A 23,156-nucleotide genomic window follows, 5' to 3' on the forward strand; every position below is an offset into this window, starting at 1 on the left:
GATGACCTACATCTTCTTTACGACCTGTCAGAGTCACTAAACAAAATTCATTTTTATGAAAAAGGAAAATATCAACTTTTTATTATTCCTTTCCTGCAATAGAGAAAAAAAAATTGCTGCACTTTAATGTTATTTACACATCTGACAACAATATCTTTCGGGAAAAATATACATGTAAATACTTGCTGGTTCAAGTGTTCTCAAAGGAACAACTTCTTATTCAATCCTGCTTAGGAAATCAGCTCCTACATTCATCTTACCTGGTAATGGCTTCAATCCGGAAACGATGAGACTGTAAGGATAGTGCCCATCGCATCACTCGGCTGTTAATTATCTTGGCACGCTGTAGGTATAGTAGGCGCTGATGATCAGTTTCCAATATGAATTCCTTACCTTTAATGTAGATCTGAAATTTGTTGATCCCCCATACAATGGCCAGGCATTCTTGCTCAATTACTGAGTTCTGTTGCTCACGGGGAAGGAGTTTCCTACTCGCATAAGCGACTGGTAGTTTGAAGCCATCTTCCTCTTGCAATTGATCTGCTCCAAGTCCAGTGTCTGAGGCATCAGTCCTCAAGATGAAAGCCTGCTGGAAGTTTGGCAGATGGAGAATAGGCTTGCTGGTAAGGGACTCCTTCAGGGTTGTATATGCCTTCTCCTGCCTCTCAATCCAGGCTATCTTGTTAGGTTCTTTGGCTTGGACACCATCGCTGAGTGATGGAGTAATACTGGAAAAGCCATCAATGAACTTGCGGTAGTAACCACACAAAACAAGGAAAGATCGCATCTGCTTCTTGGTTTGTGGGCGTGGAGCTGAGCGGATTTTCTCCAGCTTGTTTTGTACTGGCATAAGCTGTCCAGTCCCCACAACATGGTCAAGAAATTCTATCCTAGAGCACCCTATCTTACACTTGCTAGGTTTAGCGGTCAAATAAACTTGACGGAGACGAAGAAAGAGTTGTCTCAATATGTTGTCTCAATATAATAGTGCTCCTCCCTTGTTTCAAGGTTTTATACGTGCGCGGGGATGTCCGAGTTCGCTTATTGCCTCGAAGCTTTGAAATATGTTAGACCTACCCTTAAATCGACAATTAGAGTAAAAAGTAATATAAAAACTGCCATGGTTGATTTTTCAGGAATTTTCAAATGGAAAATAGTCTTTTTATTATAACTTCCTGTCTGATGACGTCATACGCCTACAACTTCACACACGTCTTAAGTGGGTCAAGGACATCATATTTACCAATATTTAGGCAATTCCGAAAAACTTCGCCACAAACATCTATTCAAAATCAATTTTTGAAAATTGTCAACCTGTCGCTAGAGGGCGCTCGAAGATTGCATGACGTCATTGGTAGATGATTTAAAGAATACTATCAGCCCAGAGACCAACACCGTTGAAAGAAGGTTCATATCTATTACCACTTACAAATAATAAGCAACTTCCGGTTTTGGCCTTTTTTGACCGAAAGCAAGGGTCACGTGATTGCACGCACACTAAATAAAATAAAGACCTCAACCTACTCTACCACTTGCCGGCAACAGAATGCTGCGGACGCGTACGGTTGATTTCTTATGCATTTTTAAATATTAAAAGTGTCACAATTTAATTGCCTATAAATAACCACTGGATGACGTCATCATGACGTCATCATTACACAATGTTGTTTGAATTAGGGGCTTTGCTTGGAGAAAGACTGGTGTAAATGAATTACTGGCGAAGAGTCGAACATTTTAATTTCTGTGTACAAAGTCTATGGGAAACATTAAATATTCAACAATCCATAATAAATTAGTCGATGACGTCACTATGAGGTCACTCTTCGATACACAATGTCACTATAGGGTCTTTACATGGGACACGTTTCATTAGAATACGAGTTTGTTTTAGGTCCAAAATCCGCGGTGAATAAACGTGTACGTAGTCTACGGGATTTGGGGTAGGAACAAGAGGGGAAAAAAGAGAAAAAAATCAGAACAGAAACAAAGCTTTTCCGCTTTTACGCGGAAAAAAAAGAAAAGAAAACAAATCAGAACAAAAACAATGCTTTTACGCTTTTAAGCGGAAAAGCCAAAAAAAAAAAAAAAAAAAAACCTCAAACAAAAACAAAGGCTGTCTCGGCTGCTTGCCGAAACAGCCAGTTATTCCCTCAAAATGGTACCGATAAATTTGCTTGCTCATGGACTAAACGCGGTGTAGGCCTACGTTGTGTGTACTGTATACAGCCTACCAGCGCTCACACACCGAACGAATTGTACACGAGCCAATGTGAGTGCAGCCGTTGATCGAATGCACGTAGAAACGACATATGTTAAGCGGAGCAGCCTTTCGTCGTCAAGCTGAGCCGACCTGATGGCATGAATACCGTTTCTGCATCGTGTTGCTTGTCAATCGATGATCGTCTGGATCGGACAATCGTCACAAGCTATATATATATATAATAGATTAGTAAGTGAAGCCGATCAAGAACCATATGACAGTTCTATAGAATATTCTTTTGGGAGCAATTTGTTCATGAGAGAATTTTTTTTTCATTTAAAAGTCTGACCACAGATAGAAGACAGTTCCACTGTGGAATTCAGAGCTGGATGCCGTGCTGTCTACATATTGAACTGAGAGTACAACACTGCACAAGTGAAAAAAGTCGCCTAACATTTAAAACTCTATCAACATGGGCAGACTTTCGAGTATTATGAGTCGGCGTCCAAGTGAACTCTGATCAGAACTGGTAACTAAAAATTGTTTGTTGTTTTTAACAACAGATTGAATGTTTGAAATTTGAAAATTTAAATTTTCCTGTTGATGGTAGTTGTTGCATTGCTGCGTTGATATAATACCACAGGTGTGAATGTATTTGTATAACTTAATTTACAGTGTACCGACAAGACGTGTATGTGTACCAGACTCTTGTAGGAATGACATGTTATATTATATTGTTATACGTTCTTACCCTGCACCATTTGGAAGATAAGCTGATAGCGTACCTCGTTCATTGTAAATGCATTGTGCCCCAGACAAGCCATTTTGATGGTTAAGGACTAGACCATTTGATGGAGAATAATTTCTATTCAAAGTGTTTAATTCCGTACATGTAGGTACTAACAAGTAGTAGGTTTGAACTACCAGGTTGATTGTCAATTAAGCTTTACAAAGTGTATACCCTGACAAGGTAAAATGGCACAGGGACAGTCCCCCTTCCCCGTAGCCCCACCCCCTCCACTAAAGCTGAAAGAGGATCGGGTGGATGAATGAAAAACATTCAAGCAGATGTACGAGAACTATGCACTGATCACAGAGCTGAACAAGAAAGACAGACAGTACCAGATGTATCAATCTCCTCATCTGCCAGATATTTAGCGAGATTGCCCGTCCGTTGAGCCGCGTTGAGAAGACGATCTTCATGGCAGTGAGAATCGATAAAATCAAGTGGGGAATCTGGCGTCGATTGGGGAAGGGGGAACCCGGTGTCGATGGGGGAAGGGGCGAATCCAGTGTTGATACGAGAGGGGGGGACTCTGTGTTGGGTGCGACAATCAGTGACAGTATGCGCTAAAGATCGAGTCCTCCAATGGAAAACTGAGGAGATTCGCAATGGGAATTGTAGGTTCCTCTCTCATAGTGGGAGAAGACCTTGGTATTTGTCGTATACACCGCAAATATGAGCTTCCTCTGAACTACATGACGAGTTACAGTCACTCAGGTTGTTCTCGGCAACGAACAGTGAAAGACAGCGTGGACAGCATAGTTTAAGTTGTGATGCAATGAAATACAGGAACTCATATACCAGATTATTTAGTTGACAAGGTGCTCATCCATCTGAAACGGGCCATGCTCTCTCATGTGGACACCAATCTCCCATCTCTTGCAGGTCCAGCAGCTGGACAAGGGATACAGAAACCACCATTTGTCTGAACATACGTGATACCTTATAACATGGCGCTTCGTCTTGTTGAATTTTAGGGTGCATCCTGGCTCGGGACACAACTGGAGCTTTTTGGGATGCTGAGATTTATCTTTGGAGAAAGTGATGGCTAGAAGTGGCGATTTTACAACTGTCGTCTCAGGTGGCGAGTCGTCTTGGGAGGTGTTTAGGACGAGGTCAGGGACGGAAACAACTTCTGGCTTGTTCATTAGTTCTTCCTCATGGTCTTCTGATGAAGGATCGTAGTCTAGTCGGGGACGAAATCGACTTCCTCAATTGTTTCTCTTCTGCAGAATTAATTTGATTTGTTACGGACTATGTAAACACAATAAGTCTTATCAGAATACATGGTCATCTATTATGTATGGTATATCAACGTTCACAGCTTATATAATACTTGCTGTCGACACGGGGTGAAATGGGGTGGTATGGGGTAGTACGTGTTTTCGCTATGTCAAATAGTTCACTGACTGCTTGACAAAGGGAACTGGTAAAGTTACTGCCCTGATCTGTGTGAATTTGCAGTGGAAATCCAAAACGTGAAATGAAGTTATATATAATGGCTCCAGCTACCCTGTCTGTTTCTGATCTGGGAGGGGATATGCTTACATACTAAGATAATACATACTAGACATACTAGCATAAGAATGTATTTGTTACCTGTCTGTGATGGAACAAATGGACCAAGAACATCAACGCGGATACGCTCAACTGGCGCTCCTGTATGATACATGGTCATTTGCGCCTTAGCTTTTCTGCATGTTTTTTTGTTTATACTTATTACTCCTTGCAAGATTTACCGAAAAGCGTAACATCTCTCCCCTTACCATACCAGAAAGCAGATTGTCTAATTTTCATTAGTGTCTTACTTATTCCGGGATGTCCGGCTAGTTTAGCATCATGACAGAGACTCATTACTTCTTGTCTAAGTTTTGTTGGAATTACGAGAAGTTACCCACTGGGAATGAATCCGCGAGCACAAATTACATCCACCACATGACAGTTTTCTATGTCACAACCCGTGGTATAACAATTACACAATGAGGTATGGCTAGGTATTCTTGATAATGCATCCACGTTTGAATGTTTGTTTCCCCTCCTATGGAGGATGATCATGTCATATTGGGCAAGTTCCTCCATCCATCTTGCCAGAACCCCTGAAATGTTTTTGAATTTCATCAGCCATGCAAGGCTGCTATGGTCCGTTATAGTATAGATGTTCCTTCCAAGTAAGTAATGACAGAATTGACGGGTAAAACGTACCAACGCTAGGAGTTCATTTCGAGTTGTACAGTATTTACCCTGTGCGGGATAATATGTAACTGGCACAACTGATAACTTTGTCTTCCCCATCATGTAATTGAATCAGTTCGCCCCAATTGTGGTGTCTGACGCGTCTGTATCTACTATGAATACTTCCCCATTATTTCGCGGAAACGACAATACCTGGGTTGACATCAAAGCAGTTTTTAGTTGCTGAAATGCTTGTTCGTGCTCATCTAACAAAACAAATGGTGTATTTTTGTTGGCAAGCTCGTATAGAGGGTACATTAATTGAGCTATATCCTTAACCCTTCGAGCAGCAAGCCCAAAAATTTCACGCGGTGTAACCACGGGGAGCATTTTAACACCACATGTGCTTATAGGTCAATAACCTTGACATGCCTGTACATGCACAAGATATTGGTCATTCACATGGCCAGGGATTGTTTACATCCTGTCTGGGCTCCTGGCGGCACGAGGGGTTGATCAACGCCGGTCTTCGCATCTGGGGAGGTCGGAGACTGACCCAACTGACGCCGGTCCAGACTGTCTTGTCGGAGAAAACTTCCTGTACCTCTTCTGCCCTACCAATAGTGTGTCCTTTCTCCAGATGAACATACCGATTACTATCGTTACGTAGTAAAATCAGCACGGTGTTTGTGGAGGGTTCATGGCTTTTTAGTGTCACCAAAGCGTATGGTATGGGCAATCCCTTATGGTCTCGTTCCGGGGCATGGATCATGTACGTCTTTTCCCGGCCTAGTGGACTAAGTTCGACTTTTGTCCTCACTATGCTATTAGGAGGTACGACTATTTTTTTTTGTCCAGGGCTATCTTTTGAACGGAGTATGTTTCGTTGTTTTTTTCTCAAATGCGCTTGGATTAATAACTCTTTCAACTGTACATTATCTTAAGCTAAGTTAATAACTCCTGAATGTGCCTTTAGGAAGTCTAACCCTAAAATGAGTGTGTCTTCAATGGGGGCTGACAACAATTCCCAGTGGTAAGTTTGACCTCCTATTTCTTATTTCTTTTTTGGAATCCTATGAGCCATCATATTACTGTGTTTTTCTGCTCCTCTGAGTAGTATCGTTTCTGTAGAATTGGGAAGATATTCTAATTGTTGGAGAAAGTCTTCGCTAACAATGGACACTTGTGCCGCAGTATCGACAACAGCATCCGCGGATTCCTTGAATATCGATTGGAATAACCAGACTAATATCGGGGTTCGTAGAACATTGAACTTCTCTTAAGTTTGTCTGTGTACTTGGTTGGCCGTTAGGTTTACAATCAACTGATTGGTGGCCACTACAACCGGTCCTTATCCGGTTAAAGGCGGCAGTTATTTTTTTTCGGACTGGGGATGGGGAGCGCGAAGTGAAGGAGTTGTCCGTGGGACATGCCCTTGCAAAATGTTCTGTTCTGTGGCATTTAAAGCATTGCAGCCGGGTAGGAGATGTGGGCTGCGTTTGGGCGTGCATTTGGTTGTGTGCCGCGATTTAGTGAGGAGGACCGATTAGGTGAGTAGGGCTGATTTGGTGAGGGGGGGGGGGTTACAACGTGGCGAAGGGCTATTGTTTGAGTAATCAGACGCCAAAGTCGACTGGGACGTAGGTCTGCGTGACGGTGATTCGCTAGTGTTGGCTCTTTATGAGCTTGAGGAAGTCGTGCAAGGATATCCTTTTGAGGAAGGTTAACAATTCACGCATATTTGGTTTAAGTTCGGACAAATCAACATGAATGTCGACCTGATCGTTCCCTGTCCGTCGGATTTCAAATTGTTGGACAGCTGGATATTTAATATCGACTTGTTCATTGAATGATACATGTCTAATCTTCGGTTGGCGAGACAGCAAGTTGTGGTTATGTTTGGCTGCTCCTACATCTATACAACCTTTCAGAAAAGCTTATTTAGATATAGTTTCGAAGATATCAGAGTTAGCACTATAGTATGCCTTCGTTGCTACTTGTCTTACGCGATGCCCGAATTGAACGAGAGACTCTCCTCGCACTGACGGATATTGGAAAGTTCTGCCCTTTGTACGAATGGGTCCTGTATTTTTCCAAACATCTTTAGCTTTTGTTCTTTGATTCGTTGGTAGTTGCGCATGATGTTGGGTTCCTGCCAAGCATAACAGTCAAGCGCTTTGCCAGTAAGGGCCCCAACCAATTGAAGTAATTTTGTGTTTTAATCCCAATTACAACACTCTGCAATAACTTCGAATTTCATTATATAAACATGAAAGTCACCTATGCCGTCATAAGGGGTCAGTTTTGGGATAGCGCGATTTGGGGCGCGGCCGCCCTGGGTTTGATTTGTTGAAGCCGATGGTATTGTTGTTATGTACTCAGAAGAAACTGACTCGGGGGACCATTCGTACGGAACTTCTCTAATCCTTTTATAACGACACAAGAGGGCGCTTTATCAAATGACCAGGGAATATACTTCACTCCTCCCCTACTAAAAAAACCGGCTATGTTGTAAAATACAATGTATTGACATCCGTAGATGTGGATTGTACGAAAGCCCATTAGCGCCACTGCAAGTATATATGTTGCGGATTATTTCATTCGTTATTACGGATTATTAATTCGTTATTACGGATTACTAATTCGTTATAACGGATTATTAATTCGTTATTATGGATTATTTAATTCGTAATTACGGATTACTAATTCGTTATAACGGACTATTAAATTCGTTATAACGGATTATTAATTCGTTATTACGGAGTATTAATCCGTTATTACGTATTACTAATTCGTTATAACGTATTATTAATTCGTTATTACGAATTATTAAATTTGTTATAACGGATTATTTAATTCGTTATTACGGATTATTAATTCGTTATTACGAATTATTAATTCGTTATCTTTTTTGCCATGATGGCCGCCCATAGATCCGAGTCGAATCACAGTGTGCAATCAAGTCAAACATTTAATTCTCGTCAATTCGAGTCATTAATATTTAATTTATTCATTAAATGGTTTATTGAATCAATCATGACTCGCAGCCAAGGGCTTAATTGAACATGTTTACAATAACTAGAACAAATAATAATCTCATCAAAACATTATCAACATTAACATACTATGAGGTACCGAATAAAACTGACAAAAGAAACCCAAATACACGACAAAAACAAATTTACACTAGAAAACTGCTCAGAACATATACCTCATGAACTACGGCATAAACTGTCATTTAGAAAGCAACAAATAGTTACGAATAGATGTGAAGGAACTAGAGTTAATGAGGAACTATTGAGTAAGCAGATAAGGTGACGCAATTCTATGACATTTGAACACTATAATTATATACAATAAAAACAAGAGAAAAAAAAGGTCATTTGTATCGCTATCAGTAATTAACAAGAAGTAAAACTGTGGTGCAACTACAGCTAAGCTACTGAACCCTCACTCACATCTCTATACATGTGGGCGTTTCATATTTTATTGATAAATAGTGTTGGCCGGATATGAAATATTCTTCCACAAATTTATTATCCTATTTGACCCGGTTGACATCACATTCCCATTTTTCACCATCTGCGCTGCATATAGGCCTACTTTATATAATTCAAGATACTCATCGTAAAACCAGTAGCCGTAGAACATTATATTCATTTTACTTTTAACTGCATTGTGATTTACAAATGGTTGGTTGACATCCCGATTACGCTATCACATACCATGTAATGTCATACTTTTAATATACATGTACAACATAATTCCAGAATTAGGCCTAATATATCTAAACCGAAAGCCCCATTTAGGTTGAAACTTGTTCAAAGTAAGTGAAATGTAATACATATGAAAACTGACTTGACGTCATGATATCGTAGGCACACTTCACTTCACATCACATTGAAAGTGCCTTATAATTATGCCATCGTGGTGTATGACACAGAACCCAATTCTGCACAGCCCAATATTTGCCAAACAATACACATGTGCATCCGACAGGATACTGGGAGGTGCCAAATGTCATTAAACCTATTGTCGAAACAGCTATGTATTTTCCACAAACACAGTGTTAATTTGAATGTTGTTTTGAGACAATAAACACAAATACAGATATTCTACAATTTGTATTTAGTAACAACTGAATATAAATCTAACTTCACAATTATTTAAATTAAGATCGACAGTGAACCCAGGAAACTTTTGAGCTAAATACCGTTTTACCGTTTAGTGATACACAACACATTAACACAATAATACAGTATCAAACATAGTATTAAGGACAACGCGAACCTGAATTTTTTTTTTTCTAATCACAGGCTTGTTGTGAATACTATCTACGACGTTGCCTAGGAAACACACATTCAAAGTTTCCTCACTGACATAACCAAAATTATATCGTTGCATTTGCCCTTACCGGTTGTTATTCAATGAGTTTACGGTTTATCTTGAAAATGTATATAGTGTTCTGTAAAAGAAATATTCTAGATATATAGAGTAGTTCAAGTCACGGTAATATGGGTCTGCTTGGAAACTAGTATATAAAAAAGACCCTTGCGCAGCAGGGCTCATATATGCGAGCAGATTAGGTCATTAATTATGCAACTAAACTGCGTATGCGTTAACATCACGCCCACGATAAGTATAATGTTTGCTTGGGGTGTTGTATTACAACGTGGCATCAAATTGACCAATCTTAATCTTAGTCCAGATTTCAGAACGAAATGATGTCACACAAGCCCAGATATGTCAGACGGTGGACCAGAGACAGCTAAACCTCCGTTGGACAACGGGCTAGACTTAGACTACTTAGGAACTGGGCTGGGCGAATTTCGCCCCATTATAATTTTCATTTTCTGTGTTTGGGCAGGAGTGTTAGTTACAGTAAAATGCGTGCCATAATACGACTCTTTCCCAATTTAGGTCATTTATATGTATATGAATATAGGCAATTATATGTATGCACATTTTTGACCCTTCACTTTCAAAAGAGGCCAACCAAAGTTTCTTCGAATAAAAACCCATTGGATTGACCGTGATAAAGTTCAACTTAAAAATAAAAAGGATAATGTGTTAATTAACTATAAGATGTGTCTGGCTGAAAGTTTGAAGCAACTAAGTCACTGATATAACCGAGGCCATAACCGATTAAAATCTTTACTTACTAATGGTTTGCCTTTAAAGGGAAACTACGTCCCAGAAAGCGCCAAATTAGGCTACAAAACAAGTTTTAATGAAATTGGAAAGAGCATTCAAAAGTAGAATATAAACGTCCACACACTGTCATTTAATAAAAAAAAGGCTGCGTTTGTGTTATTTTTTTGCGAGAACTAGTGTCGCACATGAATGGTAAAAGGTGTCGCATATATTTTACCAGCGCATCGCATTCTGGGGACTTGCAGAAAGCAACATGTGTTTTGTTGCTATATATGTGTGGTGCCAGGTGTGCCTAACATACTAGTAGTATACATGTGCGGAAGACCTCCTTTGTTCTTCCTAACCCTGCGCAGCGTTTACAAGAAATTTGTATCCAAAGTCGCCAACTGCGTACCTTTGGGACGCAGGTACTTTCCCCACTACGCAAGACCCTATTCATGTCAAAACAACAAAAAGCCACGTGCCAGACAGGGCGCTAAAAAGATAATTGACTGGTGGCTGCGGTTTGCGGCTATGAAGGGAGATGGCTGTGTCAAGTTACAGGTGTTTATATATGTTTCAATGAGACTTGGCAGGAGGCCTGGTCCCAAGGTTGTTGACACCGCTCGGTTGAAACCATGGCTGCAAAATTCATTGAACCAGCTGATTTGGCATGGGTTGAATGAGGAGTAGATGGAAGGTGAACCTCCCGAGGACTTTGCTCAGGTCCTCTTGGTAATTGTTCTTACTAATCCCTAATTTTTCTAAGTCATCAGTCGTAACGGATAACAAGATCTCAATCGTTACTGAATGTCGACTAAGTTGGGGCAACGTATGTCCAAGAAGGAGATTTACACTTACGGCTTAAAATACCACGAACAAATCCGGCAAGTAAGAAGCAAACAATAGTTTTTTTTCACAATTCTCAGAAACATTCTTCTCTGCGAAATATAAAGTTACTCTCTTTTTTAACCAGACCTTTGAAATATGATAACTTAACAATCTCAGAAAAAAGGCGATTTTAGCAAGATGTGCCTCTTCAAATTGGCCCTGTGTCATTAGCTGGGCAATATCGGATGAATTTGTTAGCATTATACAGTTTATGGTTTTAGAAAACTGAGGCCGAATTGTCAGTCCTCTCCAACTCCTCAAGAGGGAGTGGCTAGAAATGCACCGAAAAGTACAAATTTTAAAACATCGACGAAGATTGAATTGGCTTATTCATTTTTGTACGTCTGGCGGTTGAAATTGCCGAGTACTAAACATATAAATTGCACTTTATTACTCGTCGTCCGTCTTGTTTACTGGTAACAGAACGACAAACAAAATACGTCAAAAACTTACTAATACAATTTGAATCGTGTTACATGTTAATGTATCAGTGTTAGTTTAACAGAATGAGTGGCGCACCCAGGATTTGGCCGGGGGGGGGGGGCTAACAATTTTGTTTTTGTTTTTCAAATATTTTAGAAGTTCAAATTTTTTTCACAACATTTTGCCTAAACATTTTAGCCGCAGATTTTTGTTATTTTTATTTTTTATTTTTATTTTTATTTGATTTTATTTATTTATTTATTTTTTTTTTTTTTTTTTTTTTTTTTTTTTTTTTTTTGGGGGGGGGAACTATTGACGTTGGTGGCGCCACTTACACCCCTATCATACTGCTCGAAAAAAAATACCACTTGCATATCACCAAGGTAAAATCATGGGACTAAAAAAAAATACCCCCCCCCCCCAAAAAAAAAAAAAACAATACTGCCTATACTGATAATGAGGATTTTTTAAAGTTGGGTAAAGAAACACTTAAAATGATGTAAAAAAAAACAAAAACCACATACAGACAAGTGGGCATAGACATATATAACTGTAATCGGGAGCAACACAATACGAGAGCATGCTGAATAAATGGGTAAGAAAAGAAACAGGTAAATAATATGACAAGTATGACAATAATTTTTGACAGAGGCTACACAGAGATGATTGGATAATGAACAAGGAAGTAGTGTTGGCTTGCATTTAATGACATGGCGGAAGGATACGGTGAAACGGCTGCCTATACTATATGTGTGTGGTTTAATTCACATCTAAAACAATAAGTAACCAATTTCTTATTGACTATCGGTTTGATATAGGTTTTCCCGGCTATTTTAACACTTGTATCACACGAATTCCCTATATCGATACTTTAATTTCGTCCCCGAACATCGCCAAGCTCACCTCTCAATTTGAATTTCAGAACGCCACCACTAACTTTCATTTAAGGTTCAGTATAATTCAAGTTGTTAGCATTCCGATTCGTCCAAAATCTTTGAAATTCGTCTCGTGAAGCCATCGGCGTTGAATTGACAAAGCAAATTCATTTTTTTGTCAATCGTTTTCATGTTGATGTCATTACATTTTGTCCCTGGTGACTTATATCCTGGAGACTTATTTGAAGAATTATGCGAATTAAAACAATGATAATTCAACATTTATTTCCTTATGTATAAATAAAAGTAGTTAGCTGTAAGGCATGAATTTTTATTTCTGTGTTTCACAATTAACATTCAAGTCAAAAATTGAAATTTCGCAATATGCACCTAAATGACATGGACACTAAGCATTCAGTTCAAAGGCCTTCTTAATGTTGTTCTTTGATAGACATACTTATTTGTGTTGTTTTATTCATATACATATGTCAAAGAGCAACATTACGAAGGAGTTTAATCTTAATTTTTAATTTCCATATGCTAAGCAAAGAGCATATTGAGAAAGTTCACTTTCTGATTACAGCTATACTTTCATTTATAAGAACATATTTGTTAAAAATTAAAATTTAATTAATGCGCAAACAAGTCCAAAGATTGGGCACATTTTTAATCGTAACGTTTTAAGTCACCAGATACGAAATGTAACGACAAGAACATTAAAACGAATGACAAAAAAACGAATTTGCTTTTTCAATTCAACGCTGATTGCTTCTCGACACGAATTTCAAAGATTTTGGACAAATTGGAATGGTAACAATTTGAATTATATTGAACCTTAAATGAAATCTAGAGGTGGTTTTTGAAATTCAAATTGAGATTTGAGCTTGGAGATGTTCGGGGACGAAATTAAAGTATCGATATAGAGAATTCGTGTAATACATATGTTAAAATAACTGGAAAAACCTATAATTATTAGGCCTAGACCCGTTGATCACCAGTCATCGAAATATAAATCTGAGTCTATATTCCTGTATACGAACATTGGACAGGACACGTTCCGTCGACCTTTATAGATGTTGAAAATGGCGACCTTTATCTCTCCGACTTCGTCTGAAGCAGTTTGGTTTTCTCGTCATCTTGAAGAGAAATGAGGTGCAAAATATAAAAATCGGAAGTTTAGAACCGGCCTTTCAAAGGCGGATTCAACCTTACGGAATGCCTTCGGCAAATATTAAACTGCTAATTTGCATCCACAATGTGAAACAGGCTTAATTATTTAAACACAGAGAGAAACTTTTAAACCAATATATATATTTTTTTTTTCATTTTTTTTTTATAAGGTAACCGTTTTAAACTTCAGACTCCAAAATGCCTTTTGTGTTTGTCAAAACATTGCAATGGTTTTGAATTAGGTACTATGATTTAAAAGAACCGGTGATGTTCAAATAAGGTAACCCAACCATGCCCTAAGGTTTGCAGACCAATATTCAAACTCTCATAATGGCTCATTGTTTCTCAAAAAGTAAGTTTATGATATTTATAATGGCCACATTGTTGTTTGTAGAGACCAGCACTATATTCCCAAAAGTCTTATTCGAACCTCCATTCAAGTGTATCTCAGGGAGAACACCTGAGATTACAAACAATTAGTCTGAAAATTTAGTATGCAAAATAACATCTTTTTTTTAGTTTGATTGATGAGTTGTTATAACAATGAAAATTGGTTAATAAACGTTAAGAAAATGGAATGCACATTACATGTATGAACAAAAGGTAAAAGAAATCATTCCCAACAATTGACATACCATTTTTCCTCCAAGATATATAGAGCAGAAAGGCGAGCATAAAGATCAACACTGCAATACTAGCGACGGTGAGAAAAATGATGAACGCACGGAGGACGTCAGATAAATCTTTCGAGTTCAGACAAGTCTGTTGAAAGGAAATTTATTTTTAATCGGTAGTTTTTTTTTTACCTTAACAGACGAAGTTGAACATTTCCTCAATTTTATTTTTAAGTGAGGTTTGTTCCTATTACTACACACTGAACAAAATCTCCTTATAATTCCAGCTGTTAAAAAAAAATACAAAAATACAAAAAGACGCATAAACAAATTGCATTGGCAGGAGGGGACGATATATTTGTTACACCGTTCATAAGGTATACTCACATTAACCGAGTTGCCTATTATGTAGGCCATCTCCCCCACACTAAACACAGAGATGCAAATCACCAGACATTTTTTCGTCTTTTTGTACAACTGAAAAATATAAAATTACCATTTCCATCAACCAGAGACACCCCGCACACTTATTTTATTCGGCACGTGTAATGTCATTGTTTTAATGCAGTCCTTGCAAATTCACATTTGTGCTCTATTGAACCTTATTGAACCTAGGTAATTGAAGTGCCGTTTTGGTATTATGCTTAAGAAACTTTGCATATTCGTGAGCAAAAGTGTGATAACATTTAAGACAAAAACCTCAATGTTGCAGCTATTTCACTACCAAAATTAGCCAGAATGTTGGATATTGTACTGTCGTAAATTAAGTTTCTTTGGTGATTCTTTGTTGTTTGAGCTCTTGACAGTAAGCCAGTGAGCCAAGTTTTCCCACAAATGTTTTCAGTGGGCAAATTTTGGCTCACAATTTGGGCATAAAATCCGTTAACTGAACTGAAATGACCATCACAGCAACAGCGCCCTTATTCGTCAGGGAGAGCTTGGAAAATTGCGAAGGTTTAAAAAATGGCACTTTTACTAAGAATAACAAATAAAACCGATGACAAACAGTTTGCATACATTACAGGGAAGTAGAAAGTGGCAAAAATTATGTTCCAAAGTAAAATTCATGTCATTGGCTCTTTAACATTCACTGGAAATGAAGCGATAATATTACTACTTACAAACAAGAAGCCACAGACACAGATACTAATGGAAACTAGAACTCCTGCAATCCCGTCTATGATCTCCCATCCTGTCATTTTAATCTTCAGAATTAATGCCACAAACGTAAGCTGTCAAAAAGCGTACAAAAATAGTCCATTTAGCAAAGAACATTCGCCTTCTACAAAATCGATCTTGGTATTAGTAATACAGTATTAGGTTTTGCCCTTCGCCGACGTACAGACACTGTATACTCAGTGTGTTACCTCCCGAGTAAAAGTTGGAAAAAGTCACTCGGATGGGACTTGAACCCACGATCTCCTGCTTTCTAGATCAGACGTCTTACCACTCGACCACCGAGCTTACGGGATCGGTTAGCTGGTTTAAATCTGATGTACATAGCAGCTGGTTTAAATCTGATGTACATAGCAGCGGATACCGCATTTAACTATTCGTAAGATAGAATGTTTGTTTCGCGGTAATGTAAATCAATATTAGGTTTTGCCCTTTACCGACGTATAACACTGTATATTCAGTGTATGTGGGTATACAGTGTTTATACGTCGGTGAAGGGCAAAACCTAATATTGATTTACATTTCCGCAGCGCAAAAACTTCCATCTCATAAATAAGTTATACAGATTAAAATTGAATTTCGTGACTTTTTTCAAGAGCTAAACCATACTAACCTCCAAATGGAGATTCAACAACAGCAAACACATCGCGACCAGATGTTTGACGATCTCGTCTAGCAATAAATGACATTCAAACAACTCAAATAACAACTACCACTGTACCTCATTTACTAGAAACGGGCGTTGATGTCTCTGTTCTATTTCAGCTTTAATTTTTCCAACAAGGAACCCGTTATTCAGGATGCATCCGGTCAGTAAATTCTAAAGTTAGTAGGCCTATATACATGTAAGATTTGAAGCCTTAAAAGAGATTTGAAGACATACATAGTCAAGCTATGGTTGGATTTTAAAGTATTATGGGCGCATAACTTTATTTTTCAGTTTAATTTGTTTTCTTTATGCAGTCATGTGACCTGAACTTTTCCATGTTATCTGATCGATTCAAGCAAGCAATCTCTCTGTTTTTACTTTCGCAGTGCTCTCCAGCCCATCCAATTAAAACGTTTCGTAAACTGTTCCTAAATTGAACACTGTTGATGGTACATTTGCCCATTATCGTCAAGATCATTGCTGACAAACTTGCGCTATATCTATCAATATCTCACCCAATCCAGATTTTAGAAGGACCCAAATCTTAACCCTTAAAGAACGATTTTTTTTTTTACATCTAATGACCAGGGTTTCCCAGCGCTTCCCCACCCCGATTTCAGAAATCCAATAACTTATTTTATTGAAAGTAAGTATGATTGCGAAATGTTATACTTTGCAAACAATAAGAAGGTTTGGCTTAATACATGATTATTAATATTCTCACTTATATCAGTTAATGGGTGCATTTTTAAGTACAGGGTCAATGAAAAAGTTTATTTGTTGTAATGAATCTGACGAAGATTCCGCCAACCCTTTGAATACAAAATTTGCCTGCTGGCTTTTATTCATAAGATGTTATCACCACTGTTGCGTAAGAATGCATTAAAACGGCACGGGCGGCGTATTGTTTTTTTTTGGGAGTATTATTTCTTCGAAAACACTCTTTGAAACTTGTTTTTATATTCTCAAACATTTTCCGAAGGCCGAATGTAATACGAGATGAGACATGAGGTATGCTTTATTAGACTTGTATTATCCAATTGTAAATTGAAATCATAGACACAGGCCCAAGATCCTCGCAGACGCTTGGGGAAAACGTTAGCATATGCACTTGAATCTAAGAGTTACCTTGGTAGTCTCCATCTGCTCCAAACGGAAATGTAATTTCTCTTGCCTTCCAGTACTTTATGAACATATACGGAACAAAGAAAATGCCCACAACACCAGAGGCTACACACAAGACCAGAATTGTCTGCATTAGAAAGAAAATTTGTGAATCGTGAGGTTTTACATCAGAGAGAAAACTCTTGTAAACGTCCATAAGAATTATAAGAACACGGCTGACTGGAGCCCAAACTTTATTTCTGAAGTAATTATTTGTTTTGGTTAAATTGGGTTTGAATTTGCGGTCCCTGATTGCTGTTCCAGGGCTCTACCAACTGAGCTATTTAGCCCTATGTTGGCAGTTTCCCATTATGCCAATGCCTTTGTTTAAGGGGCGCTAGTCAGAAGCCATAAACTTATATTATGCCATGTAGCAAACATGGAAAATAGCAAACGGGATCACTATGAAAAGATAAGGCTTGTTCTTTAGGTAAAAAACACGGAGATAAAGCGACCGAATGAGAACATTCAGTGTAACCCTTTATTTTTATATGGAAAACAAATTGACACGATTGAACAAAATACCAGTCAGAATGTAAAATATGGCAAACTATTGCGGATTCATATCAGCGGAATTTCACTTAAGATCTTGAACCTGTTCTCCGTTTGGCCTCGGTTCCTTTATTTAAGTATTTATGACAGAGGAACTTTACTTACAATCTTGATCTCTCGATTGTCATTCGGCAGTGTTAGATACACTATGCAGAAGGCAACCACAACCACGATACAAAAGCAATGTAGTACAAGGCTGTAAGGCATCCTCATAAGCACACCGTGTGCAGGATACACCAGAAGGAACACTACAAACAAGATGCGAAATATATTTCACAGTGTTTGAAATTGACAAAATCATACAAATAAGAAACATTGCATATATCGTCACCGACACCACGAACCGACACCCTCTGCATCACATGTGTACAAAAAAAATTAAAAATTCAAATTTTCTTTTTTTGCACATATTAGCAGTTTGAATCATGAAGTTTAACATGACGAGGTTAAAATTGCTTAAATCATCTAAAATAAGCGAATTTTACTAATGAATTTTCAAGAAATTTGTCAATTCTGATACTTTTGGTCACCACGAAGTGACACTGCACAGGGTGTCAGTTCGTGAAAACCAAAATTGACGCGTTTCGGGAGAGTGCGCGCACGCATGCGCAGTGTGTGCGCGCACTCTCCCAAAACTGGTCAATTTTGGTTTTCACGAACTGACACTCACTAACGCTATTGCATGCGCGCACTCTCCGAAAACACGTAAATTTTGGTTTTCACGAACTGACACCCATCTTAATTATTTAATTGCTAATTAACTAAGCAGATTTTTACAATATAACGTTTATAATTGAGTAGTGAAAGCATTTTTACGTTGAGTGATACTAAAACCTCTAAGATAAATGGAGTATTTTACTGAGTAAATTCGTGTCAAACCTTTAAAAGCGATTTTCTCCGATTTGTATTTCTGCAACGCTGACCACCGGGTGTCAGTTCGTGGTGTCGGTGACGATATGAACCACAAAGGGAAACTGCCTAGGGGAATTATAATACTTTAAAAGTTGGACAAAGACATTTACTTGAGCGGGGTTTAAACCTGCGACCTACGGATTACCGTTTCAGTGCTCTAACAACTGAGCTATCCAGCCCTATGTTGGCGGTTCCCAAATTCGCCAATGTCATCGTTCAAGAGCCGCTAGTCAGAAGCCATAAACCAGAAGTCAAAAGTCAGATTGTAAAACCCTTTCAAACTTTCAGTATAGAGCACTATAGAAGCACCACTTTATAACCCGGGAAATGTTAAACGGGAATTACTCGGAGAGAATGCGGTTTTTTTTTTTTTTTTTTCAAACCTTCAAACACAAATCGACCAAAAGGTTTTTTTAAGTAACTTGCAACGTTTTTCGAATGCATTATTAATTGTATTGTTATTCAGGATTTTGGCTGATGAACCACTCACTGTACTTGAACAAAAAATCGATTTGCATCCCTATATGCTAGTGTTATATTCTGTTGTTTTTCCTTTTGTGAATATTACTCATTGCTTGTTGTCGCCTGTGTATTATATAAGGTGTTATTAGGTGGAATTTTAAACGTTCATTTCAATGATTAGCATTAAAACAATATATTCATTGAATAAGCGTGTTTTTATTTACCGGCGTGTCATGTACTACTGTGCAATTTATGCTATCGATAAGTGTATGACAATAGGTCATGATCAACAAATTATCAAAGGTCAAAGATAAGAACAGTTGGACTACGAATTGTTTTTAGTACTAAATCCCAACTAAGCTGTCGGAAACTGATTTGACTTTTTTAAAACATCTTTTGTTAATTAAAATAATTCTGAACTAGAGATTGTGGTGTTAAGAGAACAACCAGAAGGCTGTTCTCAAAATGTTTTTGATTGTCTATTAGACATTACAACATAATTTAATATTTTTTTCAAAAAAAAATGTGCCTTGAAAGTAGTTATAATCTTTAATAATTGCATTTCAAGTAACACCGGAAGTATGGGTCACATGACCTTCAAATCTTTTCAGGCACTTCTTCAGTACACTATGATGGAGTAGCATACCTTATCATATTGCTGAGATATGGGGTTCACAATGATGGTCACAAAATTACCTAAGTAAAAAGTCATGACTTTATGATTGTAGAAAAAAAAGGCTGCATTTTGTGAACTATAAATGTCACTCTACGCTAATATAAGGTATCAACCCCATAACATTTATAATGCGTGAGAATTAAGGTTTTAAATCAGAACTTCTGGTCATCCCAGGAGGCACAGCTTCAGGCCAATTTGATGCAACTTGCAAAGAACTAAAATGATACTTATTGTTGAGATATGGTGGCAACAATATTAATCAAATTATTTAACTAAACATTATTTATAGTAATTCAATGACCTCACTACAAGATTATTACGTAATTTGTTGTCAATACTTTAATTACAAATATTACTCTAGACTGTCTCTAGTTATGTAACGTATGAGGACAAACAGCTGGAAAGATCTCAAGATATAGGAGTTCGTAGGCCGATCGCCCACAGATTCGGTATTGTTGCTATCTTGCTGTGCACGGCAAAAAGTACCATACCCACACCCTGAAGCAGTTTCAAGGTCTACATGCATGGTGCTTGAAGTTGCCAAAATCATCCAATATGCAACATGTCAGCACAAGATAGTTTTTTTTTTTGGAGTTATGCGTTAACCAGCTTCTCAGGCAGTGGCTTGCACTAATTGAATACTTCCATAAGGAACTACCCACACAAAAGACAATACCAGTTCAGTTTCTTAGGCCGAAAAAAAAAGGCTCCGGTTTCTGATGGAGCTTGCCCAAAAAGCGGTGCGGCGACGCGGCTTTTTTTTTTTTTTTTACTTGATTTTTTTTTGCCTCAAATGTGGGCTGATGACTGCAAATGGTTCCCGAATAAACTTAGTGCAAATATATGGGAGTCCAGAGAGACCACATAAAGCTTATTCTCGATCAGAACCCCATCTAAAAACACGTACAAATTGTGCAGCAGCAGGATTCCAGTCAAACCAGTGATTTAGGGGGTTTGAGACATCATCTTTCATTGAAAGAAAAAACGTTTTCATTTTTCCGACGCGCATGGCTACGGCGACGCGCGCGCATACCAGAAACCAGAGACTATTTTTTTTTGGTCTTGGTCAAAAAGTCCAGTGATTAGACTGGCAGAAGAGAAAAGAGTCCAATGCCAGTGACCCTTACTGTCCGCTAAGAAGCAAATTGTTCCAGTGATCATGGTGGACAATCTAATTGTAGCAGTGGAGTCTTGCAAGAAAACAGAGCTTAGTACCAGTGACCTTTTCCCCCACCCCTTTTAAGAAGGCAAAGAATTGCAGTGCTCATGGTGGACAGTCTAGTGTAGTATAGTCCAGTTTCTGGCCTTTTTATTATTATTTTGTAACTTATGTTTCTTATATGTCCCCGGCCCAGTTAAGAAGTCTGGTAGAGCGCCCTCAACAACAAATGCTCGTCGGAAGAAAACAAGTCCAGATCAATTACTGTGTGCGCGTGCTTAACTTTAACGAGGTGTGACCTCATGCGAAAAAAATCTCATTAGCATGAATATGCATAATCGCAGAATGGAACTTGGTTGCCCGCGCATTGAACATGTATTATTTGCATGCCAATATGCGTGCACGTGCACACACATGCACTCTTTACTACTACTACGCAGCATGCAATACATCAGTAAGCGTTACATTTTTGAAACAATGTTTACTGATTACATATGCTGACGTCATCATGATGTCATATCAATGTTTATATATTACATTTCCCCGTGTATGCAACTACTAGTTTGGAGATCAAGCAGTCCAATAGTTAATACATGTGGTTATAGGACCGTAAACAATGAAACTTTACATTTTTTTATCTGACCTTCGATGACTTCATAATGACGAAATTGTTCGGCAAACATCTTTACAGGATGTTAAATCAAGTATGTAAATATAAACTTAATCGGGTTAATTCCAGTTCCCTAAGTGGCTTGTGAAAAGAAAAGTGTACAAAACCTATGAGAAAAAGTAGAGGAGAAAAACAAAACAGGAAACAAACTGTTAACGAAAACAAAACTTGTCTCCAATTGAACTTGGGAATAGGCAATTAAACAATTCGAATATCTTGTGATGGTCATTACAATTCCGTTAACAGGCTACGCAGCCAACAATTCTTTCAATGTGGTTTGAAACATTTTTTTTCTTCTAAATGTATAAAAATGGAATTCTTACGTACCTGTTGTGATACCGGAAACGATCGGAAATACATATTTTGCTGAATCCAGTTTTTCTTCAGTAAACATCACGATTAACAGAACTGCTGCAGCAGCAGGGAGGAGGGACGAGATTATAAACAGCCATTCACACGGAGACAAGGCTGCGAGGGATTGGATCTTAAACTTCAAATTGGAAGGCTTGTACTCTTTCTTCTGCAAATAAATCAACAAAAATAAACATTAAATATTTTCATAACAAAGTGAATTGATTACGAAAAAAGCAAAGAATGCAACTTAGAAAACCGTAGCTACAGTTTGGGCTGCTACTATTAGATTGATTTTTTTTTTTTAAATGCAATAAAATTACTATTTTTTTTTCAAAGCAAAGATTTAACAAAATTTGCCTGCTTTTAGAAATGTCAGATATCACCGAAGATATGACTAATTTGTGTTTTTTAATTCTTTATATATGATTCAATCGATTTACAAAAAAACATGTAGACTTCATACTCGCATACAATATTTCTTTTCTTTATGATACATATTTTATTTTCAATGTTCCACAGGAAATCATTATGAACAACATTATTAATGTATGTACATTCTTTGTGGTGTCTGCTTCTTCGGAGGACTGCTCACCACTTTCCAAAGCACTCGGGCTCTTCTTTACCTCATCGGTATCTCCCATGATTTCTGCGCCAAAAAAAAATCAATTAAGTGTTAGAGGCATTTTGTTTTCCTTTTTTTTTAATCAAATACCGATAAACTAATTATGAAAAAAAATATACTTCCTTATTATCGTTTTAGACGCTGGATCGAACCCTAAAAGGGCCGCCCCTATCCCCTTTCAACTTTTCCTGCGATACACTTGAAATTGTTTTTCCGAATTTGAGCTTTCCTGAAGTTTTAGCCGCGAGTTTTGCGCATCTTTGATACAAAAAAACACAAAAATTCCCGAATATATTGTGTACACAAGCAAAATTACCATTGGTCCATATGAATAATTAATTAGCCATAATTCCAAAAGCCTTTATGCTATAGTCTTGAAATTTCTTGGGTATGTTTGTATTAAGTTGTAGTTAAATCGAGTAGTTAAATATCTGCGCTTGTTAAACAGGAGGTCGTAGGTTCGAGTCTCACCAGAAAAAAAGCTTGTGACTTTGTTTA

At 37.9% G+C, this 23,156-nt stretch overlaps 1 non-coding gene across 1 annotated transcript; it reads right to left on the reverse strand.

Moving 5' to 3' along the window:
• Positions 1-15,653: 15,653 nt before the first annotated feature.
• On the reverse strand, positions 15,654-15,726 carry Trnas-aga. Its single transcript has one exon. It is a non-coding gene; the product is annotated as a tRNA-Ser (tRNA).
• Between the last annotated feature and the right edge of the window lie 7,430 nt (positions 15,727-23,156).

Source organism: Patiria miniata, unplaced genomic scaffold (genome assembly GCF_015706575.1).
Source record: "Patiria miniata isolate m_02_andy unplaced genomic scaffold, ASM1570657v1 HiC_scaffold_1, whole genome shotgun sequence".
Classification (NCBI taxonomy): Eukaryota; Metazoa; Echinodermata; class Asteroidea; order Valvatida; family Asterinidae; genus Patiria; species Patiria miniata.